Source organism: Hibiscus syriacus, unplaced genomic scaffold (assembly GCF_006381635.1).
Source record: "Hibiscus syriacus cultivar Baekdansim isolate YM2019G1 unplaced genomic scaffold, ASM638163v2 tig00110890_pilon, whole genome shotgun sequence".
Taxonomy (NCBI): Eukaryota; Viridiplantae; Streptophyta; class Magnoliopsida; order Malvales; family Malvaceae; genus Hibiscus; species Hibiscus syriacus.
The window spans coordinates 6570249-6582317 of record NW_024062900.1 but is presented as its reverse complement, the minus strand read 5'-3'; the positions used below and the strand labels follow the sequence as shown (position 1 = coordinate 6582317).

Sequence of the window (12069 nt, the reverse complement as noted above, 5' to 3'; positions counted from 1 at the left end):
AGTTTGTAGGGATTTGGATGTTTCAATGTTTGCAATCCCAATTTTTCCACCATGACGGTACTTGACACATTCGTACAACTTCCACCGTCTATGATCATGAAACACACCTTTTCATTCACATGGCAGCGAGTATGAAAGATGTTTTCTCGTTGTACATCGACTTCTACTACTTGAGTATTTAGACTTCTCTTGGCCACTAGGGCTTCACCTTCCACCGGAGCACCAATTTCTGCTTCTTCCTTGACTTCGGTTGGTGTTGCTTCTTCTTCTTCATGGTCAGATTCAATCTCACCATTTCCAAGTAGTAACATGGTGTTTCTATTGGGACATTGTGTGGATATATGCCCCCTCCCAAGACATTTAAAGCAACGGATGTCTCTTGTTCATTCAGGGATCTCTTTTCCTCGATTCTTCTTACTAAGTTGAGATGCATTTGATGATTCGGCCTTTTCTTTGGTAGGAATAGGGGTAGACTTCCTCAAATTGTTGTTTGGACTCCATCTTGAAGATGTAGGCACTGAAGTACGAGAGATAGGTCTTCTCCGAAGTTTCCTTTTTATTTTCATAGCCATTTGCACCATTTCATCAAGTTCGATGTAATGATACAATTCTAGTGTGTTGGCAATCTCAGGACTGAGTCCAGCAAGAAATCTAGCCATGGTTGCTTCGCAATCCTCCTCAATATTGACTCGGATCATTGCCACTTCCATTTCCTTATAGTAATCCTCTACACTCCTTTGGCCTTTCTTTAGGTTCTGCAATTTCTGAAACATATCCCGATGATAATGAGTAGGAATGAAACGTTTACGCATGATACCTTTCATTTCGAGCCATGTTGAAACTGGTCTCTCTCCATTCCTCCTCCGAGTAATAGTAAGTTGATCCCACCATATTAAAGCATAATCAACAAACTCCATAGCTGCCAATCTTACTTTCTTGAGTTCATAATAGTTATGGCAACTAAACAAATGTTCCACCTTGCTTTCCCATTCAAGATAGGCTTCTGGATCAGTCTTCCCTTGGAATTGAGGAATTTTGATTTTGATGTTGCTCATATTATTATCAATATTGACATGCCTAGGTCCTTGTATCAATGCTGGTTCTTCTTCATCATAAGGATTTGGAACATCATTTTCTGGAAGAGGTTGTTGCCTCTGAGGAGTATCATTGTTTTTGGTTTGTGTTTGATATTGTCTTTGGTCTAGTTTCTCATGGAGAGCATCAAATTTTGTTCGAAACATTCTCATCATTTCTCCAATCAGTGCTTGCATTTGCAAATTGGGTTGACCTGCATTTCCTTTAGGACTTTGAGACATGGTTAGTAAATAAAACAAAAAAATAAACCTTACCAGCACACTCACAAAGTCTCACAAGTTCACTCCAAAGAAAAGATAAGATCACTCCACTCAACACTCGTGTTTACTCTCGGGAATATTTTATGGCTTTTAACAATTCCCCTTCTGATCTCACTCTCTCAATAGCCTTTTTCCACTCAAATTTCTCTTGCTAAGTCCTTTGAGTAACTTACTCAAGATTAGAACAAGTTAATTTTTTCCTTGTGTGCGTCGGCTGCAAATAGGTTAGGGTAGAAAGGAATAGAAATGGAAAGGTAGAATAAAGGATTCAAAGGTATTTAAAAGAAAGAAATGGTTGAAGAAAAGGAAAATGAAAGGATAGAAAATGAAGAGGTGACTTACAATTCAAGAAACAACACTTACTGCAACCTTTCTCAAGAACAATAAGGTTATATTCTCTTAGTGTAGATGGCCTCTTTGATGTACTTTGCAATGGTAGAGCACTTTCCTTGGCTTGCTTTCTCTTTTTCTTTTATTTTCTTCTTTTCTGATTTTTTTCCTCTTCTTTTGTCTTTTTCTTTCTTTTTGCACTCCAATTTTGATGTAGGAGTATTTTCTACTGTTTTTCTTCTGTTTTGCACGCCAATGACACTTTTGTTGTCAATCTAACTATGCTCTGATTACCGCTTGATGCAAGGCGAATCTACACGCTTTGATGGAAGAGAGTAGATAGCCTTATTGTGTCCCGATCTAGGATTGACAAGTACTGATGTCTTTGAATTTATAAGCTTGGGCTGCAAAATAAGATAAGAAAATATGATTAATAATGGACTTAAATAAAGGAATAATAATATAAGTATTGAAATGAAATAAAGATAGGATAGAGATGGCTGTGGAATTGATGGTATTGATGGATGTTGTTGATGGTGGCAATGATGAAATGGAGATGGTGTTGATTTGTATCTCAAACTCGCCAAAGATGAAATAATGCTAACGAGCACAATCCCGGTCTTCACAAACTTGTTTGAGGGGTGGTGATAGTGTCTTCAACCCACTAGATATCAATCTAGGAATTTTGGAATCAGGATGGAATGAGTGACGCCACAAGTATATGAATTATACTTGCTTAATCGATAAAGTTCACAAAGAACTTTGAAGAGAAATAACTCACAAGAGTATATTTTATATTAGAAATGAGATCCGTTCAAATGAAGGCAAGCCACTTTATTTATAGGAAATGAGAGGGCTTGGCCGAATGGTTACATGATGTTTCGGCTAGATACATGACTTTAGGAAGATACATAATGTTTTAAAATGAAAGATCAAGTCATTTGGGCTTGTGATGGTTCGACTAACCCTTCATAAAGGGACTTGATGATTCGGCTAAGGATGGGAAGACATCTCCCTTGGCCGAATGGTGATGCTGGTTCATCTTGGCACCATTTCTCTTCTCTTTAGCCGAATGGGTTTGTATCTCCTCAAGTTGGCGCCAAATGTTTTCATGTGCATTGCATGTGATGTGGCCGAATAGGCATGGAGCTCTATCTCATGTCTCTTGGTGATTTAAGCCTCCAATGCTAGCAAACTCTTCACCAACGTGCTCCTAGATGAAAAGGCATCTTCATCGGCAGCATCATTCATGAAAGGTCACAATGTTTGATAATGGTGTCCCTTCATGTTTGAGCTATTTATGGTGTGAATGAGCTAGTGGTGAGCTGGCCTTAGATGACTTGTAACATGATGAACATTTGGGCAGCTCCTTGTGGAAAGGTACCTCTCGAGGTGGCAACTATTCGCGAAAAGGTATGATTTCACAAATTTTGACTTAGGACATATTTGAAGTGTCCTAAGTGGTGATGATGATGGTGTAACTCCCCAGCTGAAATGAGTTCATCTTGTAGCTCAAATCTTCAGCTCAATCCAGCTATGAGCTCACGGCCTCAAAACAACTTTTCATTAATGATTCCTTATAATCTCCTAAGCATCCCTATATGAGTTTCCTTGCTGTTTCATGCTCCATTTAGCTCCAATGTAGCTCCCAAGTGTTGGCCGAATATGCCTACATGCTTAACATAAAGAAATAAACTAAGTAAATGAACTTATGCAATGTAGTATATAATAATATGGACTATAGTAGATTATGATAACTTATATCTCACATATTAATGGTTAAGTTATCATCATAATAGCTATAGATATAGTATATGTAAATGAAAATAATTATATTAAAATATTTGAAATAAGCATATATATATGTAAAGTTAGAAAGTCTCTTCCCTTGTAAGGGTGGAATATCCATGATGCTGAAATGGATCACATCAGCAAGGTATTTAGCTCATATCAGCTCAATGCCATGGACTTACCTTGTTTCCTTGCACATGTATGTACATTGGATCATGGTACACGTTGGGGTAGCTTGGTGGATTATTTGGACATCAAATGCAGCTCACAAATAGCTCACAAGGAACATGGCAGCTCATGGAACACTAAGGAAAGTTCAATTCAGCTGGAGGAGCTCAAGGCTAGCTAAAATCAGCTAGTTGGACTATTTGGAGCTGAGTTGTCAAAGATGATATCAATGGTAGCTGAATATAGCTGAACATGCTGTTATGGAGCTTACAAGGACTCGACTAGGAAGCTTGTTCACAAACAGCCCCATGCTTGCTAAGCTAGCTCCACATTCAAGCTAGCTAGGAGGAGACACATGCACGCCCAAGATGGAGCACATGACCAACCATCATCCCATGCACAAGACTACACCACAAGTCTCCCTAGATCACCTATGTGCATTCAAGTAGGCTGCCATGTGCATCATTCAAGCATGTGCACTCATGTGACATCAAATTGGCGCCAAAACACTAAGGGATGCTTCCTATTCGGCCAAAGACTATTTTCTCTTAATTTTGGCGCCCAAATAACTTCCAAATGCATTAAAATCATCTTTAGGACCGAACCAACACATAACCATTCGGCCAAGAGCATGTATTTTCATTAAAGTCTTGTTTTTTCATTAAAAATCATGTCATTTTAGGAAGGTACAAGGGCTGGCCGAACCAACATGTACCTATTCGGCCAAGTCCCTTTAAAAACTCTAAATAGGCCATTATATTTCATTTGTAATGAGACCATTTTGATTAATATAAGTGAGATTATTCTCTTCCTTAAGTCCTGGTGACTTTTATCGACTTATCAAGTATTTTTATATTTGTGGCGTCAACCCCTTTCTTTTCACCTTGATACTTCTGGTTCCTAGTTCAAATAATTAGTGGGTCAAAGTACTTAATACCAACCCTTGATGAAGCAATATAAAGTCTGGGTCTTTTCTCTCTATAGCATTGGTTCTTCTTTGAGACTTCTTCAAGATACTATCCTCACTATCATCCCTTTGTTTCATAGCCATAACCCATAGCCATTTCAATCATCTTCTGCTTCCATCTCTCATTTAAACAACCTACCTATTCACCCATACCTTTACCACCCTTAACAATCTCTTTTTAAGCCATTCACTTGTGCAGATTGTTTTGCTTCCTTCCTAGATCCACAATCAATTGTTAAGGTACAAGTGCCTTACTTCAAGTGGCATCAGAAGCATTATATCAAGCGGTAATCAGAGCCTTGGTGGAAGAAAGCAACGTGCAACAATAAAAAAAAATACAAAAAGAAGTGCAAAGTGAAGTGCAAAGTCAAAGAAATCAAGAAAAATCAGAAAACAAATTTAAGCACTCCAAAAGAAGAAATTTCCAGCACTCAAAAAGAAGAAAAGCAAAGAAAAGAAAAGAAAGAAAGTTGAAGCACTCATCAACAATTCTCATCACCAAGTCATTCAAGTAAGCCTTTAAATTGATTATGGTGATAGAAGGTTGTAAAGTGACTTGTGTAAGTAACCCTTTTGTTCTTTTCTTTCTATTTCTAAGCCACCCTTTCATTATATTTATTTTTCCTTCCTACTAACCCTTTTACTGCCGACACTAAATAAGTAGAAATTTATTTGATACAATCTTGAGTAAAGTTCTCTAGAACTTGAGACAAGAGAATCGAAAGGAAAAAGGCTGGAGAGTGTGTGAGATAAGAAGAGGACAAGTAAAAGCCATTAAAGTCCTAGAGTGCAAACACGAGCGGATTGAGTGACATTCAAGTTTTCCTTGGAGTGACTCGTGAGGCTTTGTGAGAGTATATTCTGGTAAGGTCCTACACACATTTCATTTTTCCTTATTTGCTAACATGTCTCTTCCATCCAACATCTTTGTAGTCAAAAGGACTTTGAACATTCAAAGTCAAGAAGATGAACAGAGACAAAATATCTTCTATATAAAATGTCACGTGGGAGATAAAGTTTGTGTAGTGATCATTGATAGAGGAAGTTGTACAAACATAGCAAGTACTCACATGGTGGAAAAGTTGGGTCTAACGACTTCCAAGCATCCTCATCCTTACAAACTTCAGTGGCTCAATGATGTGGGAGAAGCCAAGGTAACCAAACAAGTTATTGTTTCATTTTCAATTGGAAGATACAACGATGAAGTCTTTTGTGACGTGGTGCCCATGATTACAAGCCACATTATATTAGGACGTCCTTGGCAGTTTGACAAGAAGGCTATTCATGATGGATTTTCTAACAAGTACTCTTTCCAACATCAAGGAAAGAAAATCATATTGGCGCCTATGCTTCCAAATCAAGTCCATGAATATCAGGTTACCCTCAAATCACGTATAGAGGAATGGGAGAAAGCTAAAGCCGTGAAGAAAGTTGAAAGAGAATTTTTGCATGAGAAAAGAGTGGAGAGAGTTGAAAATGAACAAAATGAAATGATTGAATATGGGAGCAAAGAGGAAAAGGAAAATGAGGGTGAAGAACATATTTTTATCTAATCCTGCTCCTATTCTTTCTTTTGACGTGCAGGATAATCCAATAGACATGTTACTTCAAGTTGAAGATTCAAGAAACATGTCTTTTGAAGAATCAATATACGTGACTTTTGGTGATCCATAAGATATGTCCTTTGACATTTCAAAGGATGTACCTCTTGAAATTCAAAAGAATGAGCCAATTGAAGTACCAAGAGTTGAGATCATTCAGACTCCAAGTACATTGCACATATTGAAGGGAATTCAGTAACCAATGGAGTTTTTAATCATTAAGCAACCAATTCCCATTAAACATCCACCCTGGTTTGGTATTTCCATTCATCTTGTTAATAGTTTCTCATTTACTAACTTTGATTTATTTTGTAGCAACTTGTTTCATTCTTATGGTGAAGAAATCATACCAACCTTCAAGGTAATCATATGGAGAGGCACAATGGTGAAAGGACATGATGATTTAAATCAGCACCAAGGAGTTATTATCTTCACCAAACGATATGTCTCTCCCGCTCAAAGGACACATGATGGTTCCCAAACATTGTGTCCTCCCATAAAAGGACGTGAAGTTACCAGAATTGAAGCCAAGAGTTTCAACATTTCATGTGAAGCATCTATTTGAGGAAAACATAAGGATTCAATCCTTCCAACATCAAGAAGGTCTTCAATGAGAAACTACTTCGATTTAAGGACAAATCGCCTAAAAGAAGGGGAGGACGATACGATCCAAACTAGCTTCAATTTTCTCCATGACTTAATCACACCATGAATGTTTTTCATTGATGATTCTAAGGGAGTTCTTTCTTACCCTATCTTATATTATATCATTTATACATTCTATTATATCATAAGCATGCATTCACATGTTAATATAAATTATCATAATAATTCCATCCTATGCCTAGTTGATCATGTCCTTCATATCATTCAAATATATGCTATGATTACATATCATTTCTTAGGATATTATTATTACATGTTTCCATTTATAATTTATTATGAATACCATGTTAAATGATATTCATGCATACAACATATATCCACAATGTTATTTCAAGCATGTTAAGTATGCTATATTAGTCTTGCATTCATTTAAGCATGATTATCATATATACATCAAGGCATCATAATTATCATTCATTTTATCAGCTCCTATGCATTCATTTTAGCACTTAGGCTTTATGCATTAGTTCATACATATTATAAGATGATATATTTAGCTCATGACCTTCAATCATAGCTCACATTACCATATTCATGCATGGTAGCAAGGTATTTATCTCATATCAGCTCAATGCCATGGACTTACCTTGTTTCCTTGCACATGTAGGTACATTGGATCATGGTACACGTTGGGGTAGCTTGGTGGATTATTTGGACATCAAATACAGCTCACAAATAGCTCACAAGGAACATGGCAGCTCATGGAACACTAAGGAAATTTCAATTCAGCTGGAGGAGCTCACGACTAGCTAAATTCAACTAGTTGGACTATTTGGAGCTGAGTTGTCAAAGATGATATCAATGGTAGCTGATTGTAGCTGAACATGATGTTATGGAGCTTACAAGGACTCAGCTAGGAAGCTTGTTCACAAACAACCCCATGCTTGCTAAGCTAGCTCAACATTCAAGCTAGCTAGGAGGAGACACATGCACGCCCAAGATGGAGCACATGACCAACCATCATCCCATACACAAGGCTCCCTAGATCACCCATGTGCATTCAAGTAGGCTGCCATGTGTATCATTCAAGCATGTGCACTCATGTGACATCAAATTGGTGTCAAAACACTAAGGGATGCTTCGTATTCGGCCAAAGACTCTTTCCTCTTCATTTTGGCGCCCAAATAACTTCCAAATGCATTCAAATCATCTTTAGGACTGAACCAACACATAACCATTCGGCCAAGAGCATGTATTTTCATTAAAGTCTTGTTTTTTCATTAAAAATCATGTCATTTTATGAAGGTACAAGGGCTGGCCGAACCAACATGTACCTATTCGGCCAAGTCCCTTCAAAAACTATAAATAGGCCATTATATTTCATTTGTAATGAGACCATTTTTATTAATATAAGTGAGATTATTCTTTTCCTTAAGTCCTGGTGACTTTTATCGACTTATCAAGTATTTTATACTTGTGGCGTCAACCCCTTTCTTTTCACCTTGATACTACTGGTTCCTAGTTCAAATAACTAGTGGGTCAAAGTACTTAATACCACCCCTTGAAGAAACAATATAAAGTCTGGGTCCTTGCTCTCTATAGAATTGGTTCTTCTTTGAGACTTCTTCAAGATACTATCCTCACTACCATCCCTTTGTTTCATAGCCATAACCCATAGCCATTTCAATCATCTTCCGCTTCCATCTCTCATTTAAACAGCCCACCTATTCACCCATACGTTTACCACCCTTAACCATCTCTTTTTGAGCAATTCACTTGTGCAGGTTGTTTTGCTTCCTTCCTAGATCCACAATCAATTGTTAAGGTACAAGTGCCTTACATCATCATGGCATATAATATTTTCTCATCAGGGAATTGCTCTTGATTATCTAAAATGTCATGTCATTCTTGTAGCAGGATCTTATGCATGCAAATCGTGGGACTAATCCCCTTGAAATCAGCCATGTTCCATCCAAGTTCTTTATTATGCTACAACAAAATACTTAACAAACTTTTCTCTTGGTTAGTAGTAAGGCTAGAGGAAATAATAACAAACAAAGTATTATTACTACCTAAGTAAATATATTTAAGATGCCTCGACAAAGGCTGTAGCTCTAGGGTAGGTGCATGCAATAATAATGGATTCGGAGGAATAAATTCATCAAAATCAAGGGGTTCAAAGTGCATACCTGATCTATCAAGTAGTAATCTAGATTGCTCCACCCTAGTTGGAAATTTTTCATGCTCCTCTATGCTTTCATCGTCATTAGGCAATTCATAGTCTGTTAGCTGTATAATTTGTTTTGGAAAAGTTGTTTAGTTTCTTCTTTAATCAAGGAGTTCAATTAAAAAATGCCTTGACATTCTTCAGAATCATCATCATACTTGAGAGTATGAAAAACATTGACAGTCATGCATTGTCGGCAACTCTCATGGTAAGTTCACCTCTTTCACAGTCAATTAGAATTCGACCAGTGGCTAGGAAAGGCCTAACATTGTTCAAGGATCTGGAACATCTTTCATGCAACTTTTTCGTGTACATTCTAACATCCAAAATTCGAAAAACTAGATAGTTGATGCACCTGTTCTTAGTCCTTTACAGGTATAATCAGCATTGCACTTTTCCAAAGTATTTTTTATTTGAATCCACTTTTCTATTTCGATCTAGAAATGTGAAAGAGAAACTAGTAAACAGAATCTAGCTCCATAAGTGTGTGATTGTGGCAGAAAGAGAAACTAATAAATATAATGTGGTTATCTTTAGTACTGAAAATCTAAACCAAACTTCAAGCCAGGTTGAGAGTTCACTTTTAGTTGTTACAATTTTCCAAAGTACCATAGGATCCTGACAAATACTGTATGTAAGAAAACATCTAAAAGAAAGAAAGTTATTCATGTTTAAAAGTTCGAGTATTGAAGTTGATCCTGAGAATGAGCTTGGAGAAATAAGTGAAGCTTATGAGTAAACAAATATTTTCTTGTAAATGAGTCGACTAGGCCAATAGAACAAGTCTTATGTGCTTGGGGTTATTCAGTTGTATCCCTTTAAAAGGCCAAATGGCCTTGTCGTCATTGACCGTTATCTTTGGTCTTCATGTTTTGAATATCGTTCTGTTGTAGAAAGAGAGGCTGAAAAGGCTCTAGAAACGACTAGAAGTCCCCTTTGATGGATCTCGGCTAGAGCATCAAGTAGGTTTTGTTATGATCAGTATGCTTGTCTATTTGTTAATTCATTCTTCCATTTTTAAAACTATTTCCCATGACCTTTAGTGTGCGTAATGCACTTTTGATAAAAATTGGCCAATTCTGCCATTTTCTTCTGGAATGGAAAATACTAACAGCCACATTTCCAGTATTTCCCCTGTATATAAATTTATGCCTGAGCAAATGATGATTCATGGTACTATGGCTGATTATGTAGTCAAATATGTTCATTGGACCGGCAGGATGCTCTTTGGTAGTTATGGAGATTTGCTTACCCTAACAGGGAGCTTCCATCTCTTAAATCCGAGCTCTGGGGGACATGGGATGGCAAGGGACGGACCCTTCAACAGATTTTCAGTATGCCAGGTTGTCTTGATTGGGTTCTCTATTCCTATTTAATGCTTATTTATGTTATTTCGACACTATTTGAAGGGGTGGAGGATTCATATCATTGGAGAATCTCATATTTTTTTGCCAAGAACTATCCGGTTTGTAACCTTTTCCTTACCCAAATTACATCTTGTTGATTAGTGAGGGGTATTTGGGAACAACCCGACTTTTTTAATGAAGTATTTCTTGTGTATCTTATTTCATTGATATGCTTCAGATAATTATTTTGTTCACTAGCTTGAATTGCAGCCATGGTTGGTCATACTCTGAATTTTGGTCTTTCATTTTAACAGGAATCTTTCCAGAGTTTGTTGCACAAAAAAGATAGAAACTGGGCTGATTGGGAATATCCGTTTGCTGTTGTAGGCATCAACATTTCCTTTATGTTGGTACAGATGTTGAATCTGCGAACAGGTAATGGACTTTCAGAACTAGTAAGTTGTCTGCTGTTTGACCGTTGAAAACTAACACTAATTATGTTGTATCTATAGGAAAGCCATTAATCCTGGCTGGAATCCGTTTTCTGCAACTACTCGGTGAAGACCAAACATCATTCGACTATCTTTTTTGTGTGGCCTTTCAGATGATGGATGCACAATGGCTCATCAAATGAGCTTCATACTTGAATTTCAACGTAAATTAGTCCGGCGAATGATCCTATCCAGTGCTTCTTGAGCTTTATCTTCATATCAACATTTTCCATGTTTCTTGTGTTTTATATTTATATCAATGTTTTCCATATTTTGTTTCATTTTTCCAGGATGTTCTGAAATCAACAAGAAAATAGTTAAAGCGTGAACTCGAACTCGATGGTGTCCCCAGTGTGAAAGATCTACCGGCTTTTAATATGCTGAGAAGCAGAGAAGGTAACTAATCTTTGAACCCAAATAGATAGATTCTTGGGTGTCATCATTTACTGATTTCTTGTTATATGTTTGTTTCTTCAAAGATCTATAATCTAGCCTTGAAAATCATATATTCATTATAAAATATACATCATATACATGACTAGTGAAAATGTTTATTTTTTTAGTTTTATAACATATCAACTTTTATTAATGAGGATAAATTCACAAATGATCCCATATTATAGGACACTGTTTTGTTGAGTCCTCCAACTATTTAAAGTTATAAATGATTCTCCGACTATAGGATACTGCTTTGTTGAGTATTTCAACTATTAAAAGTTACAAAATGGTCACTCAACTATTCATATGTTTCAAATTCGACTTTTTTTGTTAAAAATTTAACTGTCGTTTGAGCTTGACGTTAATCTGCTGATTGAGATAAGATAAAATCATATTTTAGTGATGTCTACTGGCATAGTTATAGGATCATATTTTATCATATCTAAATTCATAGTTTAACATTAAGCTCAAACGACCGTCAAACTTTTAATGAAAAAGGATGAGTTTGAAACATATGAATAGTCGGGTGATCATTTTGTAACTTTTAATAGTTAATGGACTCAACAAAACAATATTATATAGGTGAGGACTATTTTATAATTTTTTACCCTATAGTAAGGGACCATTTGTGTACTTTATCTTATTAATAAATTAGATCATTTATGGAAAGTTGTTAGATAGCTTTAGATATAAAAGCTGTCTTAGCATGCATACGTGACTGACTGAATAACCAACCGTATTTGTAGGCA

General features: G+C 36.6%; 1 pseudogene; it reads left to right on the top strand.

The window, feature by feature from the left end:
* The first annotated feature begins 9211 nt into the window (after positions 1-9211).
* Positions 9212-11322, top strand: LOC120144672 (annotated as a pseudogene).
* The last annotated feature ends 747 nt before the right edge of the window (positions 11323-12069 follow it).